At 38.1% G+C, this 18,953-nt stretch overlaps 1 protein-coding gene across 2 annotated transcripts in view; it reads left to right on the top strand.

Annotated features, from left to right (window-relative positions):
• The first annotated feature begins 10,453 nt into the window (after nt 1-10,453).
• Nucleotides 10,454-18,953, top strand: part of LOC125230562 — a 107,472-nt gene continuing 98,972 nt past the window's right edge. Inside the window, exon 1 of one of the 2 annotated variants that reach the window (XM_048135754.1) lies at nt 10,454-10,753. The gene's annotated coding sequence lies outside the window, so the exon portion shown is untranslated. Of the gene's footprint in view, nt 10,872-18,953 lie in introns of both variants that reach the window. The other variant, XM_048135753.1, reaches the window with a different exon arrangement.

Genomic DNA, 18,953 nt, shown 5'->3' with positions numbered 1-18,953 from the left:
CCGTACGATCCGGATAACGTCGACGTTCGCAGCTTGTTTAGGGAAATCGTGGCCCTAAAAACAAGTTTAGCCGCAGTTATCTCGAAGTTTGAAGCTAGCATGGAAACGATTACCGAGTTACGCAACGAAATCAAATGTTTGCGTTATGCTCCAGCTCGGTCAGCGCAGTTCCCGATAGTTTACCGAAGTGCGATCATCGACCTACGGACACTCGTGTCGTGTCGGTTAGTTTGCACGCTGCTGACGCTGTAAAAAGTGCTGCACGTGCCGCCGCCCCGCGCGCGCCCCTCCCTCCGCGCGCGCGGCCGACTCCTATTTCGTCGAAATCACGGTGTCAGCGTGCATACGCTGACGTCACCGCCGGCCAGTCTACTGCAACTAGCCGGGTCAATGCACCAACTACAAAGGGATGTGAAGTACGGGCACCTGCCAAGAAAATACTTCCCGCACCAATGTGGATGAAGAGGGCTTCACATTGGTGGAAAAGAAGAGCAAGGCGCGCAGAGCGGCTCGCAAGACTATGTGTGGCTCTGCGGAACCGGTGAATTCTGGTCTACGGATTGCCACACCGAGTAGGGCGCTCTACGTGTCTCGCCTGCATTACTCCGCCGTGGCTGACGAGGTGGTGGACTACGTTCGTCGGAAGACTGGCTACACGCTGAGGGTGCAACAGCTGCAGTCGCGTCACTACGTGCACTTCAGCTCGTTCGTTGTGCGCGTGCCGCGGCCGCTGCAGGACACCATCGCGAGCGCAGACTTCTGGCCGAAAGGTGTGGTTTTTCGGCGGTTCCGGGGCAACCTGCCAAATCCCACACCGGGGCAAACGACGCAACGGAGCCACGCTGTGACGTCATCGCCCAAATCAATTGTTTAATTTTATTTTTAATTTTGTTCTATTTATTTTCTCTCTTTTTTGTTAAAATCTAAGTTTCGTGACGCATTGGTTTTACTGTAATGTCATGTAAACATGTTTTTACTAATAAATAAATAAATAAAATAAATAAAGTTTATTTACACAACAAAATGCGTTCCCTGATTAAAATTTAAAAAGCATTTAATTCCGTTCCCGATAGTTTAAATGCTTACTCTATATAATACCGTTTCAGTTTAACGTATTCCCATCCCCAAATAGTACCGGTGATTGGTCGGACAGCACTGCAAGTGTTCGGCTACGTGACAGGACTACAGAATCTTTAAAACGGTACAGTGCGTACCATGAGTTTGGAATGTGTAACTCGATACCGAGAACGTCAGGAAAAATGTATTGAATGAGAAAGTGATGAGCTCCCTCAAAAATGTTACTTATTTAGGCAAAAAATTACAAAATTCTTACGTGGTATTCTTGCTACCTTCAGGGACGGCTCACTCTGCGATTCTATCGCCGCGCTACAAGTACATGCTGGCGGCCGCGAGTTCGCAGCCTGATCAGGGTTGGCGCGCGTTCTCACGGAACGCACATTTTTTTTTTTTATGAAATAGGCAGCAAACGAGCAGACGAGCCGCCTGATGGTAAGCAGTCATCGCCGCCCATGGACATAAGCAACATCATGGGAGCCACTTATGCGTTGCCGACCTTTGAGAACCCTAAATACCTGCTTCTTGAAGAACCTGCTTTACGTCGTGAGTTTTTTTAAGGTTCATATTTGATGTCCGCGTGTGAAATGGCTAATAATGCTTAGTTAACTAAATATACATCATGGATAAAATAGGACAATCTTACACGGATACTAATGATTAAGTCCCACGGAAAAGTCCAATAAAGCTTGCGATGTTGGGACCCAAACAAAAATATATAAATACTGTAAGTATATACTATACCTAGAAAGTACCCAAGACTTTAAGTATAACATTTTATCTGAGTATTAATTCGTTTTAATCCATAGGCAACCCTATCGTCCGACGATGCGCACGTGCGGCCCGTTTCTTTGTTAGAATTTTGTAGGCATTTAAAAAGGCGGCATTTCGTGAACATCAAAGCAGTGGGCCTTCTGTACTTGTACTATTATATTCTGTGCTACCTCTAGAGTCTATCCTCATGGTATGGTACCTACTACCACAGTCATGTCAAGTCGCGTAGCATGGCTTGGAAAAAAGTTATGCTAGGCGTTTTTGAAATCCATAGAGCTGAATATTACATAAAATGTAAGTACTTGAGGCTTTTTCTTTTTGTAATAAGAGGTTATCAGTTTAATAAAAATATATTAAACTTGTTGTGAGTATATTTGCCTAAGCTAAATGGCGTAAGAAATTTTAAAAATAATTTTGAAATGGTACGTGCCTAAATAACCTGTATTAAAAAAAAAATAATTGGATGTAGATTATGAGTAGGGAATAAGATTTTTTTGCACAGTTATGACGCGTGAATGGAAGTGAAACTAATCTCTAGTCAATCTTATTCATCTCTATATTCTTTTTCATGATTTATACAATACCTAGACGAAGTTCAATAAAATGATCTGATCCGCTTATCCGATTATCCGCAGAACTCAATACCTATATTTATATCTCAATATTGAGCATCGTTCATATTTATGTTGTCTTTCTGGGATATAATATAACCAATATTATTGTACTGCCGAATTAATGACGTCACAGTTCCCTACCCCCACCATTTTCGCGATTGTTTTTCTTCTTCTCGTGTCGATGGTTTCAGACTATAGAAAAAACTTGTATTTTCGTCTGTTAATGAAAAGAAAATTGTAGTAAGTATGTATGGAATGCATATAGACTTACTGCGTTTTAACTTTGAAGAACTGCGTGAGATACGAGATTTTTTAAAAGTAGTGACGATATTTTATATTGATTTAAACTAACTCGATTATTATTATTACTTGCATCGCCTGTACCTACTGGTGGTACTAGCTATTATTTTTATGATGCCAATCAAGAGAATGGAGAAAAGACATATTTTATTCGCCTTAAGTAACATATATAGTATTGTAAAAGAAAGAAACAATTTACAGCGTTAAATATTTGAGTTATATACTTATACCTAACCTATCTACGTTATTTTAAGGTGCTGTTTTCCCTTCAATTGTCATAGTCTTGGGACACTCTATTTATGTTATAGTACACACAAAATGTACCTAAAACTGATGATGAATACAAGTCTCGTTTCCCCCTTTCAATTCACATCTTCCATTTTCAAAAGCCGTAGTTTCAGCAGCGGATTGATTTATTAGACGTTTCGACGTATTCTGTTAAAAGGGTAGCTGGGTACGTAGCCAAATGCACTAACGCTCACGATAATATCTGTTTCGTAGATATCTATCTCTATCGCTCCTGCGCATTGGTACGACAGAGCCAGACTGCATTCTGTCGGCGTCTAGCGTTGACGATTGCCATTCGTCTACGCCGGTAGGTCTTGCTTCATTTTACACCAATGACTTGGCTTAATGGACCAATATTGTATGAGTATTTTTAAAACGAACGCTCTAATAGCCTTGGAGAAGTTAAGCGTTTGCACGTTGCTAAAGTTATTATTGAAAAATAACATGGTGTTTATTGAATTACTTATGTAGGTATATTATAAGAGTTGTATAAAAATAATGTTCCTGTTTTTGTGTACTGGAGGGCGATTTTTGAATCTCGCATACGGGATTTTTTCACTAAAATACCGGTTGAAAACGGTGACTTACCTATTATTTTCAGTGACAATTTTCTAAATTCGAATGCGAGAGACTCAAAAATCGGCCCGCAGACTTTAATTCGTAACATGGTACTTAATATTTGAAATTAACATTGTTATTTTTTATCTCATGTTTAATTCATCTCCATAATATGGAGATTACTTGACTATATTATAAGTGATTAGTTTTTCTAGTAAATATCAGTAAAATATAGGTAATTTGTTATCAGTAGAAAAAATACTTAGAATGTTAAACAAATTTGCTCATGTCATTCACGAAAGTTCACTATTAAATTCAAGTTTCTGGGTTTCTACGACTTAACTTTTTTAAAGTAATCTATACTAATATTATAAATGGGAATGTGTGTGTGTCTGTTTGTTTGTTCATCTTTCACGGCGGAGAACGTCGGGAACGGAGCGACGAATTGTCGTGATTTTTTAGGTGGAGATAGTTGGAGGGATGGAGAGTGACATAGGCTACTTTTTGTCTCTTTCTAACGCGAGCGAAGCCGCGGGTAAAAGCTAGTATTTTATACTTATATTGCGGTAAAACGCCCTAGACAAAATTGAAGCGGACTTTATATCCTAAACGGTCGAAAATTGATATTTATCATAGTAAGGGCACAAATCATTGGCATATGTAGCACTAATTGCAAGAAATATTTCCCAAAGCCCTCAACATAACATAGAACGTATTCGTACACAAACAAAATACTTGTAAATGATTTATCGAAGGCTTTGCCATTGTACTGGTCCCTCGCGCGAACTAAATTTCAATGACAGTAAGAAAGATTTATTATGCTTAGCTTGTTGCCCGCCTAGCCAAAATGACAATCATTGATGCTACAAGTTGATCGAAACGCAGTCTGGCTCTGTTGCGTTACTACAGAGAGCGATAGGAAGAGCTAGCTACGAAGCGTAAGCGATTTGACGTTGGCTAGATACCCTGTTCGCAAGAAACACTGGGCAAGTTGCACTGCAGTTTGGCTAACCAATGGCTCAGTTGTATTTAAGAGCTTATAATCTGACTAGACTTGTCAGTGCAAACAGTTTACAAATTATCAAGTTGGAACTGCAATTTATGGCGGGGTATTCCATACTTGTTTAAGTCTTGCGAAGTTAAAAATATGATCGGATTCACTTTATTCCTCACGTTATAAATATGAGCGTTACAGATGTTTATTACCTACATTATGGGCAGAGTATTATTTGAACTAAGTACCTATTTAAGTAAGTATGCGTGAGATTTTTGTAAATGTTGGTTCATAAACGAAAAATGGTTGTAATATTATAGAAAATCAGCGTTACTAATTCATTTCCTCTGGAGTAAATCAATAAAAATATAGATTTTTATGGTTGTAAAAAAATACTGTATTCTCCCATATTAGCATGTGTTACATAATATTGTACATTTACTATGAATGATTAAACTGCATTGCTATCTTAAAAGCGTTAATCGAATGAGCCGTCAATAAATTAGACAAATAATAACCCGTGACAAATTTTGTGTAGCCATAAAGACTGTGCATTTAATATGCACAAAGTTGCATTAGATGACACAAAGACCTTGCCAAAGAAACGACCCCGGGCGGAAGGAAAATTAGTAACACTGCCATGCATTTGAGAAGAAATAGACGCTTACAAAGAAATTTATTATATGATTTATTTAATTTGAATATAATAGCTACTAGCAATTTTTCACACTTATTTTGAAAACCTTATTTTGATTGTGCGATTAAATATTGTTATATTTTTTCATTTCTCATTTTTTTTTTAAAAACCAGCGCCATGGCTAACTTAGTTATCAGCTACCTGCTGAGTTGCACCTGTTTTGGTGTATTGTTCTTGAGACAAAGGAGTAATAGGTTAAGTTTTATTACAACAAATACCTATCTTATTTCTTTACATTTTAATCGAACTATCAACTCGCTGCAGTACACGATTGCCTAATAGCAAAGACCTTTGCCTTAAAATATTTCAACCAAGCTCTAAGAGCTAAAACGCCCCGTGTTTTCAAATCCGCTCTAAAAGCTATAGAATCTAAGAATATTTTCCTTCGAACTCTCTTCAAATTATCCGTTGAAGTGAGCTCTGCGAAAAGCTGAAGAGGAAACACCGGACCTCACCCAGCTTAAGATATTGCGGCGATCGGACCCTTTGAAACTTCCTAGTGCAGGAAATTTAATTTAATCGCGTTTTCTTTCTCGCTAAACGACGTCATTCTATCGTATTCTACCTTTGAAAGCACTTCCACACAAACTTTAGGATTGGACTCAAAGAAGAATTGAGTTCGGAAAAATACAATTGATATAAAGATAAAGATAAAAAAGGGTTTTTATTGTAAGTTTTCATGATGATGGTTCATTATAATTTTCCTCAGTCACCCATTGACTACGAATGCTGTAAAGTGTTCGAAACGTCGGGATGAACTGTAAATTCATAATACGCTATATATTTTTTACGGGAAAATATACAGGAACTGCAGTGAAATAAGTACATTTATGTATAACCATTTACCCTGTCCTTTATGATGACGGGTTGAGAATTTCACCAGCCCCTTTCTTCTCGTCGGTATCGTAGAAGTCGACTATGTGATATTGGTTCCATTGTCACGTGGGTGCTGGGCTGGCAGTCTGTCACTGCAATATCACAATCAAGTTTTTTTTAACCCCTTAATTGCCATTAGTGGCACCGAAACTTGAGCAGTTTCATATGCTCTGCCAACCTCGTTTGAGAATACATGTCGTAGTTTGTGTCAACTTAACTATTTTAAAAATGTAGATATGCGACTGCATTTCTTGATGCAAGATCAGCTTACATTTTTCGTTACGGCTCGATCTTTCGATCAGTTTGAGTGCTATGCTGCTTCTAAATGTAAAAGCAGTATCTACCATGAAACTAGGACAGAGACTGATCCTTTTAAGTCCATAGGCTAAAAGAGCGATCTACCGCTAATGCCTGGCTCGAATTGTGAATAGTCCAGAAGTGCAATGAAATGCAGTTTTATTGGACTCTCGAGGACTAAACGAAATTGAATAGCGGGCGCCTAAAAATGAAACTTTTTAAAATCGACATTTGGTTTGGAAACCGGACTAATTCTAATAAGACCTAGTTATCCTTCGGGTTGGAAGGTCAGATGGTAGTGATATCCTGGGATTAGTTGTCAAAAGCGGATCCCAGTCTCCCATGAGCGGTAGCAAATTCCGGGATAACGCAAGGAGGATGATGGTGGCTCATTTGACATGGTGGTTTTGTGCATCTATCTTACTTTTTCACCACACCAAGACCAACCAAAGGTAAAGGTTTGTTATTCGAAAACAGATAGCAAAATTGCATTTTATCCACAAGAGTGCAAAGTATTTCCTACAAATTTTAACTTGAAGCTTTAAGCTTAAGCTGGCTAGTAAAATTTACCTATAAATTATGATTTTTACTTTAACTTCTATTTTTTCTTTAGATTGTCATGATTTCTACGTGTTGCCGATTTTACTCTGTATGAATATTTGTACTGCTAAATAATGATCCCGTACTCTCGTACTCGTAATAATGTATAAAACAAACTCGTGCTGTATTGTTTGTTATTTAACAGAGCAAAACAGAGTTTGTAATTAAAGTAAGTTAGCTAGCGAGAATCCAGCACATAATTGGAGAGAAAATTTGTTTTAGCTGAGAATTTCTAAAGATACGTCCACATATTATGTGTATGTACGTATATTATTTACTTTATGGTGTACTAAGACTGACATCTACTCAAGAGCATTTCACTTGCCTTCTTATTCATAAACGTTCACTAAAGTTATCAAGCCGATAAAGTTCGTTTGTCCCTTTCTATCACACCAATACGTTGGAAAGGGACAAACGAAGACGCAATTGTAACATCAACGTAGCGGGTGTGTTACAATTACTTTTGAATATTTGTACCATCAAAGTATGGACTTAGTTATAGTGGTTACCTAGTGTAAAACAAAAATATTAGTGTAAGTTAGTATAAGTTACTTTTAAGAATTGCCATGCCCTTACCCAATGTACTACACGAAAGTAAATAAATTACTTGATTTCTTGACTTTTTGCAACAAAATTCATAAAACATGTAAAATTTCAACGTCTACGCCACATTTTACTCTAAACCAAAGACATATGTAACTCCGTATAGACAGCGAAAGTTTAAGAAAAAACGTACCTCAAAACCATACAGAAAAAGGTACGATGACCTAGATGGCGGTACACCTTTGGGGCCCGGCGCTCGGCTAGATGGCGCTTATATTAATATTTGACATTTTAACACATATCAAGCTAAGAATTTGGGCCAAATTGTCAAAACTGAGGTTCAAAAGTTTTAATCCGGTGTCGAGAGATGGCAGTCTAAGCACTGTGATTACACATTTAACTTTGACAGTAACTCTCTATAATACTCGATCCTCTTTGCTCTAAACTAATACACACGGGCCGACTTAGTGCGTTTTCACATTATCCGATCCGATATCGGGTGTCGGACCGATATCCCATACGTTACAGGCGCCATCTTGGATTTTTTTCTATTGAAATCTTTCCGACATCCGACATCGGATCGGATAATGTGAAAACGGCCTTAAGGGGATCACTCAACTAGAGCGGGCCACGGGTGGATGTTTGGAGATTTTTTAAGTGGAACGGAGATCACATGACACTTTCTATAGAAAGTGACACATCGTCCCGTCCCAACCCATCCTGTCCCATTCTAGCGTAAGTATCTTTTAGAGTGGAACATGAATATTACGAGCGTAATGTAATCTTTATTTTTAACCCCCGACGCAAAAAGGTGTGTGTTATGTTTGACCGCTATGTCTATGCGTTTGTCTGTCGCATCGTAGCTCATAAACGGGTGAACCGATTGCATGCGGTTTTCTAAAGAGAGAGATTTTTTTTATTTCTAGCGATGGTTTCAAAATTTTGGATCAAAATTGTTCCAGCCATTATCTGCTTTTTAAAGATTTTTGCGTCGGGGCTTTTGGCCTGACGGCTGACGGGGTGTTATAAGTTTGACGTGTCTGTCTGTCTGTTTGTCTGTCTGTCAGTCTGTCTGTGTGTGTGTCTGTCTGTGGCATCGTAGCTCCCGAACGGATAAACCGATTAAGATTTAGTTTCTTTTTGTTTGAAAGCTGAGTTAGTCGGGAGTGTTCTTAGCCATGTTTCATGAAAATCGGTCCACTATGTCGCAATCGGGGGTTTTTTCAAAATTTTAATTTTGTGGTTACTGGATATTATGGTTATGATGTTTTCATTTGTTCACCAATTCCTTCACACGCGCGCTGTAAGTCTTCAAACTTTAACTCCTAAACGAGGTCGAAAGGTACACTCTCATATTCCTTAAACCGGCACTGCATTGTGGAAAGTTTTATTCCAAATTTCAGATACTAAAGTTGTGAAAACTTTTCAATGAAGATGTCGCAATTAATTTTCGATAAAATTAAGCTCGTTAACGTCGAAAATTACATTCTTTGAAGGGAGTATAATTGAAACGGAGAAAGTTTTTTCATTAAGGCGCAGAAACGTGTGTTTTTAGGTATAAAATAAAGTTTTACTTTAACTATGTTTACTATTACTTGTTAATGATTATGGAAGATTAACATCAATGCGAGAGTTGGGTTATTAACTTTGTTGAGGACAAGTAGGCAAGTTTCGGCAACAGAAGATGTTATTATCAACTTGAGCTAAAGGACTAACAATAATAAAATTATAAAAAAAGCAAGGCCAGACCCTTTAGCACAACTTGCGTTGTGGCGCGCGAGGCCATACATCAAGCGCGACTTCAAGTATGGACTCACGCGCGACAAAACAAGTTGTGCTAAAGGGTCTGGTGACTAAGGTCATATTGCGCGAGATCGCGTATGGATTTGCGCGAAAAACGTAAGTTAAATGTTATAACTTGCACAATGATAAAAATTCGCCACTAAAACCACTCTGAAACAATAAACCTACCTTCGCATTTCAAAACATCATATTAATATGTGTAGATATACATATAACTACATGAAAATATACCTACATAACTGAGCTACGTGTAACTACAATTATTTTTTTTCGTAAATTGTTTTACAAAATAAGTTTAGATAATTATGTCAAGTATATAAAAAAACTTGTATGACTTGTAAAATGGTTACAGTATTGAATTGAATCCTTAGTTTATACCTAACCTTACCTATCTGAGTAGGCTATCACAAGTTTGGTCTATTATTCGAAGATAGGAAGGGAATCTAAGTCCGAGTGCTATTAGCGCCCTGCTGATATTGTATAAGCCTGCAATATTGTAGATGGAGCCTGGATAATCCCACGTCTTCCGCCGCGACCAATCAGAAGAACTTAACCTTTGCAGGAAACAATTTCAGGATAGTCTAATTGGATACAATTTCTAAGAAATATAAATTCGTTCTCGTGTTTAGGCGGACACGAAAATGAAGGTTGCGTCGACCGATAATCTCCAAGTGGATACACGTATCGTATTAACCGACGGAATACCCAAAGTTCTAGGGTAAACAAAATCCCTTAAATTCAAATCATCGTTAGGGATTACAAGTTTAAATCGCTTCTATGTGTATGGGCATGAACAAACTTGTGCTTTGGACACGCGTGTGTGTGGGTAAATCATCCTTAGTGTGTACATCATTTACGAGTCCAAAAATGCTACTTTCCCGCTTCCTCTCGCGAGTTGTTGTAATGGGTGTGTGTGTGTGCGTGAGTCGGGTACGGACGAGCTCGCGAGCTCGCTGCGGCTGTGTGCGCGGACGGTGCGGGCCGTTGTAGCCCCCGCCAGTAGCGAGCCGCCCGTAGCGGCACCGAGACGCGCTACGCCGTAGCAAAGACGATCGCACATTCTGTTCCGCCTACGCTATCGGACAAAAGCGCCGGCGACGGTTCGTGGCGTTTTGTTATTTTTTGTTAGATGTGAATAAAAGGACCCTTTGTGAATGTCACTCATAAAAAAGTGTAGACGGTACGTTAAAAGATGACATCCTTTGTTCACGAAACAGACAGTTTTGTACAGACTTAATTTTTGAACATTGATGTATTAATGATACAAATGACTGAAGGACGGCTTTGAGCGGGTGTCGTGCTCGTGAAGCGGTGTGTTTAATGAACGAATATCTGGTATGTTGTAATCCATGTGACGTTTGCTTGTGTTAGTGGCAGTAATTAATAACAGACGATTGAATTGCGAGTGCCAACATGGAATTTCTATTTCCACTAATTCAGTTTCGACTGTGAGGTAACTAATTTATTATATCGCGCTTTAATTTGTTGTAATTGCTTTCTGTTAAACCTATGTTTCAAATTACAGGTTACAAATAGGTTCTTTGATGCATTTTGAGGGTAGAAAATCAATCAACGTGAATAATTAAGTAGTGTTTTACATTTGTTAGTTTTGGCCAGCAAAATGAATAATTATAGTCATGAAACTATTCTAACAGCGAAAGCTTTTGTTTGCTTCGGAACTTTTTCAGAACTTTTCTTAAATATATACCAACACGAAATATTATGTATAAACTTTGAAGATGTTGATCAACGTATATAGATATAGATCCAAATATGATATATGTACATATATTACTTATATATAAATGGCTAAATGCAGTAAGCTCAGGTGGCTAAGTCAAAAGGGTTTCGGCGTTGAAACCAGGTGTCGGAAATTCGAACACTATTTCCTATCAATGGATTCCTTGGAGTTCATGTTTATAAAGAATTAAAAAGATTAAGATTGTTTTATACCACGTCGGTGGCAAACAGGTACACGGTGCGCCTAATGGGAAGCGGTCTCTGTAACCTATGGACGCCTGCAACTTAAGGGGTATCACATGCGCGTTGCCGACCCATTAGAAACTTGTAGACTCCTTTTTGAAGATTCCCATACTTTGTAATACACTAATAATCACTTATTTTTGCTGAAATAAATTTCTAAAGGTAACACCTACATATTTATATTCTTAGTGAAAACAAAAATAACAAAAGGTCTGCGTAAGGATTATGAAGCTCCCACATACAATACGAAGGAGCTTAGCCGTATTACATATAGAAAGTTATATGTATTTGTCTTAGAACAAATTAAATTATTCTCATTTGAAAATATTTTAATTTGTATTTGTATTTGTGGAGGCCTTGGTCACTTTTTCTTTGTATATGACATTTATTTAATGTTTATATGTATTTGTGTACGTATACAAAACAAAAATAGTTGAAGATTATTGCGATACTTACTTAAATAGCTTATGTTTTTTTAACTAACAATTTTAAAAACTTTATATTTAATTCATAAATCAGATAATTTAACTTGAGAAGTTCAACTAATATAGGTTGCTCAATTGAACTTGGCGTTAAAGGTGACATTTTTTTCGTGATATGAACGGCAAATGTGAAGCGCTGGTAGCCTAGTGGTAAGTACGAGCGACTTTCGTTCCGGAGGTTGCGGGTTCGAACCCCGGCTCGCAATAATGAGTTTTTCGGAACTTATGTGCGACATGTCATTTGATATTTGCCAGTTGCTTTTCGGTGAAGGAAAACATCGCGAGGAAACCGGACTAATTCCAATAAGGTCTATTAGTTTACCCTTCGGGTTGGAAGGTAAGATGGCAGTCGCTTTCGTAAACTAGTAGTAGTGGTAAACACTTTATTGCACAGAACAAATTACAAGTACAGTGAATAGTTATAATGGTTATGTACAAAGGCGAGCTTTAAGGGATACATAAATACTAGTACCCAATACGCCAAATCTTGGGGTTAGTTGTCAATGCGGGCTCCAGGCTCCCATGAGCCGTGGTAAATGCCGGGATAACGCAAGGAGGATGATGATGAGCTATTGAGCGGCAAATGTGCAGGCGTCTTGCTTGATGGTTAAAGCTCATGGACACCCACTAGTATTGCAACACTATGTCCCGGATTTGTAAGTTCACATTTTTGACACATTTAGTTTGAAGTATGTTGCGATGTGGCTAAGACGTATCGTTTGCCAAATCTAACGATTAATTTCGAATTGGTTGAATCGATTAGGCCCTATGTACAAGGAGGCGCTTAAACAAATATGTATACGATTTCTATCAACTTACTGAAATGTAATTTGAATCGAAATGACAGACTCTGGCACAGCACTAGTTTAAAAATAAAAATGAATGATATATGTCATAATAAGTAAATCCTGCGTGATAAATTAATATCGTAAAATACTCACTAACGAAGATCCGTAAAAATGTAACATGTGTTAGATTATGTTTAAAGTAAGCAAAATATTGTTTTTAAGTACTTGATTTTTTTTAAATATTATTACAGGAATTTATATAAAATTTCATTAGGTTGCGCGAGTTTACGTTTTGTGGACGCTGTCATGTGTCAAAAAGAGGTTCTTACAGCTTTGGTACAATAGAAGTTGAGACAATAGAAGAAGAGTTGTAAGTGCGTTGTTGATAGTAATGAGAGATGAGATACTACGTTCTTCTGAGGGCCACTTGCACTACCCGCTTAATTCAAGGTTAGTGGGCCTGTCAACTGTCAAATTCCATATAAAATGGTGGGTTAACCTGGGGTCAACCCTCCATTTTCGGTGGTGCAAGTGACCCTAAGAAACCCGTCCGGCGGTCCAGCTCACAGTTTATTTAATCGAGGCTTGCGGCATTAATGAAACTATAATATTCGTCAAATGTAAGATCTAGATCCGTTATGGAGCGGATATTTCAGTGTCAAAAGTGACATTTTATGATATGGCAACTTTGACACTGACGTATCTGATCCGTATCCGCATGTAAAGCTAAATAGTAACCCCCTTATTCATAAACGTTCGTTTGTCCCTTTCTATCACACCAATACTTCGGAAAGGGACAAATGAACTTTATCGGTTTGATAACTTTAGTGTACGTTTATGAATAAGGGGGTAAGTATTTGATGTATCTTACAGTCAGTTCAAATCGAGCCGTGTGAGATTTAGGTAGGTACCGGTCATGGCGGTACCTGCTCATAATTCTCGAGGCACCGAGGCATCTTTGACCGACTCGTAGGCTAATTGAAACCTACTCGAGCAAGAAAAATATTCAGAAATCGAACCAAGAGTTTAGCTTTTGGTTCCAAAAGTGGAATCTTTAGCGCCGAGACTATTTCAAGGCACTACAGGAAATTTTGAGCTAAACAAGGGTTAAACAAATTGCTCCCGAGTAAACTCAATTTTTTTTAATACACTTACTAAAAAAAAATATTAACATTAAGATTTTTTTATTATTTTTATTTCGTTATAAACAAAGAAAAAAAAATTACAACAAGTTTTGTACTTATCTGCCATCTTATTTCATATAGGATTACACAAAAATAAATATTAATGTACAAGGATGCCATAATACCTATAATAAACACCCATCTTAAAGGCCGGCAACGCACCTCCAACACCTCTGGTGTTTCTGGTATCCATGGGCGGCAGTGATCGCTTACCTATCTGCTCGTTTGCCTGCTATCCCATAAAAAAAATATAAAAAAATAAAGAACAAATACAGTAATGTGACTACTTAAAAAAACACACATTTTTACCCATAGTGGCGTTAGTATAAACTTAACCTTTTTAATTATCGTTCGGTACCGGTATCGGTACAATAATAAGATTGCATCAGCTTACCTTAACCATGTGATTAAAATACTATCTCATCACTTTTTCTACAATCAAGAGCGAATTTTCCAGTCGCTGTGTTGATATTTGACTTATACCTCAGTTGGAATAAAACCCAAATTAAAAAGACAATTCGAATTTCCAATAAATAAAACTGTCACTTTATCCATTGTACCGTCAATTCGTCCAGATTCATACGGTTTGCGCCTTGTTTGACTAGGGCAGATTTAAATGTCTGACCTTTAGCCCTTTAAGTCCTTGACGGGTCTTAGATTGCTTTTTGACTGATTTGGACATCAGGGAGCGAATTCAAATAAAGTTTAAGCTCTTTTGTTAGAGCATTTAATGAAATTTACAATGTACTGACTACATTGTGAATTTAATTAAAAGTTACCTATTCAGTATGAAAAGGAATCGAATATTTTCTTCTGATAAGAAATTATACTTTGCTTTTAAGGAATTTCCATCACGAAACAAAGGTGTTCCCATACTTTGAAAGGCAAGCGAGGAGCCAAAAAATCCAACACCAAAGGCCATTCTACGCCCTCCCTTTTGACACCCACTTTTTTGGCTCAGTGATCCAAAATGGAATTTGGCCTCTGAAACGAGAACTAAGTTAGCCACCAGTAGGATCCTGTTTTCCCAGCGATACCTGGGCCTACTGTGGGTACAGGGCGGCCACCAGTCTGTCCAAACTCGGTCCCTCATGATAATTCGATCATCTCCCGTTCTAAGTAGGTGATACCTACGGGTATTTTGTTTCAAATAGATAAATGGTAGATTGAGAGATACATAAATAATATTCTGGCTTTTACTTCATGTTAATACGCCCGTATTCCAATGAATAGTGGAAGAGTAAATATTATTTCATTAATCAAAGCACAGGTTTTTTAAAACAATATGTACAATGTTACTACCTCGGTGTCCTAAGTTTAAACACAATTTGTAGCTATACAAAGTCAGTTACAAAACTAGTAACGCTGCAAAATTACCTGGCGACGTTCCCATTATATCATACTGCCAACTTGGATATGCACGTGCAAAGACAAAGTTTTTCAACTTGCGTGGAGAATATTACGGGTGGTCGGACAAGTATGCCAGTTATGCTCGAGAATATTTAATTAGAAAGTAGTAGTTTATGATATTATGATTGGTAATTACCAGTGGCGGCTGGTGAAAATTTCTGCTAGGCAACACTGAGCAAAAAGAACTAACCTTAACATTAGGTATGTTCTTTATTAGTAAATAGTAATATTAGTAATCAATTTTAGGTGGGAATCGGATTGTACGGACCAGCCGCTCCTGGTAATTACAGCCATTACGTTAAGCATTTACAACGTTTTCTGGAAGTAATGATAATTGAAAAGATGGATTGTAACTATTATAATTGTAATATAATTCAAGAATTAAAGTAATAAGCTTTATGGAACATAAATATTAATAAATAATATCAATTAAATTATGTAAATGTATACATAAAACATATCGACACCCAATAAGATACTTAATGACGTATGGAAATTAACCTGTGCAGTCAGGCGACTATATTTTTTTGAGAGTTGGGTGCAAAGTTCTACATTTTAATTAATTAGCTATCGAACGCCCTCTCCCGTATAAGTCGATGACATTTCCTTAAATTCGGCTATGTCTGCCCTATCAAAAATGTTGCCAAATTAACTTGATCTTACTATAACAGATTCATTATTATCATTCATCTATCTCGTATCGAGTCACTCTATTAAGTGAAAGCCATATAAATGGAAATCAGACTACGGGATACGTATTTCATGGTTATAGCCCTTCTTCGTTAACGATTACGAATGATGGGAGTAGACGCTTGAACTGAACTGACTTATGGTGCAGAAGGTAATATCTATTCTGTTCAGATTCGTATGAGAAATTGCTCGCATCTTTGCAACGCAAGCATATTAGTGACGACTTCGGAATATAAATTTAGCCGATAATATCAGGTGAGCTCTTCATGGCACTATGTGTAAAATTAAAATTTAGAAAAAAACCCCGACGGCGACATAGTGGACCGATTTTCATGAAACATGGCTAATAAGAACATTCCCGACTAACTCAGCTTTCAGACAAAAAAAAACTAAATCTAAATCGGTTCATCCGTTCGGGAGCTACGATGCCACAGACAGACTCACACACATACAGACAGACAAACAGACAGACAGACAGACAGATAGACAGACAGACAGACACGTCAAACTTATAACACCCCTTCGTTTTTGCGTCGGGGGTTAAAAATTGTTGTGCAAATATATATATAAATAAGAGATATAAATAATATAAATAAATAAGAGATAAAATGTATAATATGTATAGTTCCTTTAGAGAATAGACGTTATGACGATCACTTGTGCAACAAACGTTACCTCCCGGCTTCCCCACCGGTAGGCTTGATCGCTTTTTGTTAAGTGTATGTTGTCTATTTCAGTTAATAAAAGTTAAAAGTCTGACTTTAAGTTAAATTAACTTAGTTGGATTATATATTAAAGTTACAGATGTTTGAGACATATGTGTGTAGGTGTCTGAGATAATGATCACAATAAATTAAATGATGGCTAGAAAAAACTAAGTGCCAAAAAGCGCAGTTTTTAAGTGAGGCTCATCTTTAATGAAGCCTAAATATTATGCCTAGAAGAATCTACTGAAAACTGAACAACAGATCCTCTGGCCCGATTTTCGTTCCAAGTTCTAATCAAGCTTTACTTGTAAAACGCCATCGACACCGCGCATACTAATATTATAAATGGGAAAGTGTGTGTGTCTGTTTGTTTGTCCGTCTTTCACGGCAAAACGGAGCGATGAATTGTCGTGATTTTCTAAGTGGAGATACTTGAAGGGACGGAGAGTAACATACGCTACTTTTTGTCTCTTTCTAACGCGAGCGAAGCCGCGGGCAAAAGCTAGTTATTTCATAAACGTAAAACAAAAGCAAAGAAATAGAGAGCTGGAAGAGCTAATGGCGGTGCCTAATATAATTGGCGAGATCAAAGCCACACGACTCCGCTGGCTCGGCCACATGGAAAGGATGGGAGAGGATCGTGGTGTGAGAAGAGCATATGTGGGACGCCCGGGTGGAAAACGTCCGCGTGGGCGTCCCAGATATCGCTGGTGCGAGGAAGCCCTTAAAGACCTGGCCGCACTTGGTGTACCCAACTGGCGTGAAGTGGCGCAGGATAGGGCAGAGTGGCGATCTCTTGTGTCGGAGGCCAAGATCCTTTTTGGGTCGCTGAGCCAGTGAAGTAAGTAAGTAAAACAAAAACAAAAAACCCACCTCCAACTACAGTGTAAAACAAGCCTTTCACACTCATGAAAACCCTTACAATAATCTATATTCCTTGAAGACTATGACGATCAAAATAAATATTAATCCAATAATTCCGATTTCCGTTGCGCGTAGAAGCTTGGCTCAGTGGTAATAGCGTGCGACTTTCAATCCGGAGGTCGCGTTTTTCGGAACTTATGTGCGAAATGTCATTTGATATTTGCCAGTCGCTTTTCGGTGAAGGAAAACATCGTGAGGAAACCGGACTACCTAATAGTTATCCTTTGGGTTGGGAGGTCAGACGGCAGTCTCTTTCGTAAAACTAGTGCTTATACCAAATCATGGGGTTAGTTTTCAAAGCGGAACCCAAGCTCCCATTAGCCGCGGCGAATGCCGGGATAACGCAAGGAGGATGAATTCCGATTTTCGTTCCAATTTTTAACCCCCGACGCAAAAACGACGGGGTGTTATAAGTTTGACGTGTCTGTCTGTGTGTGTGTCTGTCTGTGGCATCGTAGCTCCCAAACGGATGAACCGATTTGGATTTAGTTTTTTTTGTCTGAAAGCTGAGTAAGTCGGGAGTGTTCTTAGCCATGTTTCGTGAAAATCGGTCTACTACAAAATTTTAATTTTGTGGTTAGGTTATTAATCAACATTTATTATCGCGTAAAATGTAGCGCGTCAGTCATTTCATAAACACAAAAAGTCACCATAGCCTGCAATAGTACCTATGATGGCCTGTACAAAATAAGCCTTTCACACTTCCATAAAAACCGCGGATAAACAAAGCGAGCACAGGCTATGACATTTCCCCCACAACGCCGTGCGTCACACAATGAGGCCAGTCGATCGCAGTATCGCCGGCTTCGCAAACAGCGACACGCCGTATGCGGGGACGAAATGCTCTTTGTGTTGGATTATCGTTTTTGTACGTAAAGTGCAGTTTTAGTTTAACGAAAATTGTTTAATAACATTGGTTTATGTATTGGCAAAGCAAAAGAAAATATTACACAATTACGTACATAACGCCAGTACTGCGGGCCGATTTTTGAGTCTCACGCGTTCGAATTCTGAAAATTGTCACTGAAAATAATAGGCAAGTCACCGTTTTCAACCCGTATTTTAGTGACAGTGAGATTTAAAAATCGCCCCTCTGAAGTAGAACGGAGCCCATGAAACTGCTTAAGTTTCAGTACCAACCTTTTCAAGGGGTTGAAAGAAACGAACAAAGTGTTATTGTACTTATTGTAGTGACAGGCTGGCAGCCCATCGCGTACTAAAAAAAAATAAAAATAAAAAAAAGATATTTATTTACCAACACAGCACAAAATGGACATATAAGGACTTATAAAAACTTAGTAAGTAAAATTACAGATGTGTGTGCAGTAAAATGGATGAGACTCAGCGAGAGCGCTGATTTTCAGTCC

Source organism: Leguminivora glycinivorella, chromosome 10, assembly GCF_023078275.1.
Source record: "Leguminivora glycinivorella isolate SPB_JAAS2020 chromosome 10, LegGlyc_1.1, whole genome shotgun sequence".
NCBI classification, from domain to species: Eukaryota; Metazoa; Arthropoda; class Insecta; order Lepidoptera; family Tortricidae; genus Leguminivora; species Leguminivora glycinivorella.
The sequence above is the reverse complement of the archived record's forward strand: the minus strand, read 5'-3'. Positions and strand labels throughout refer to the sequence as shown.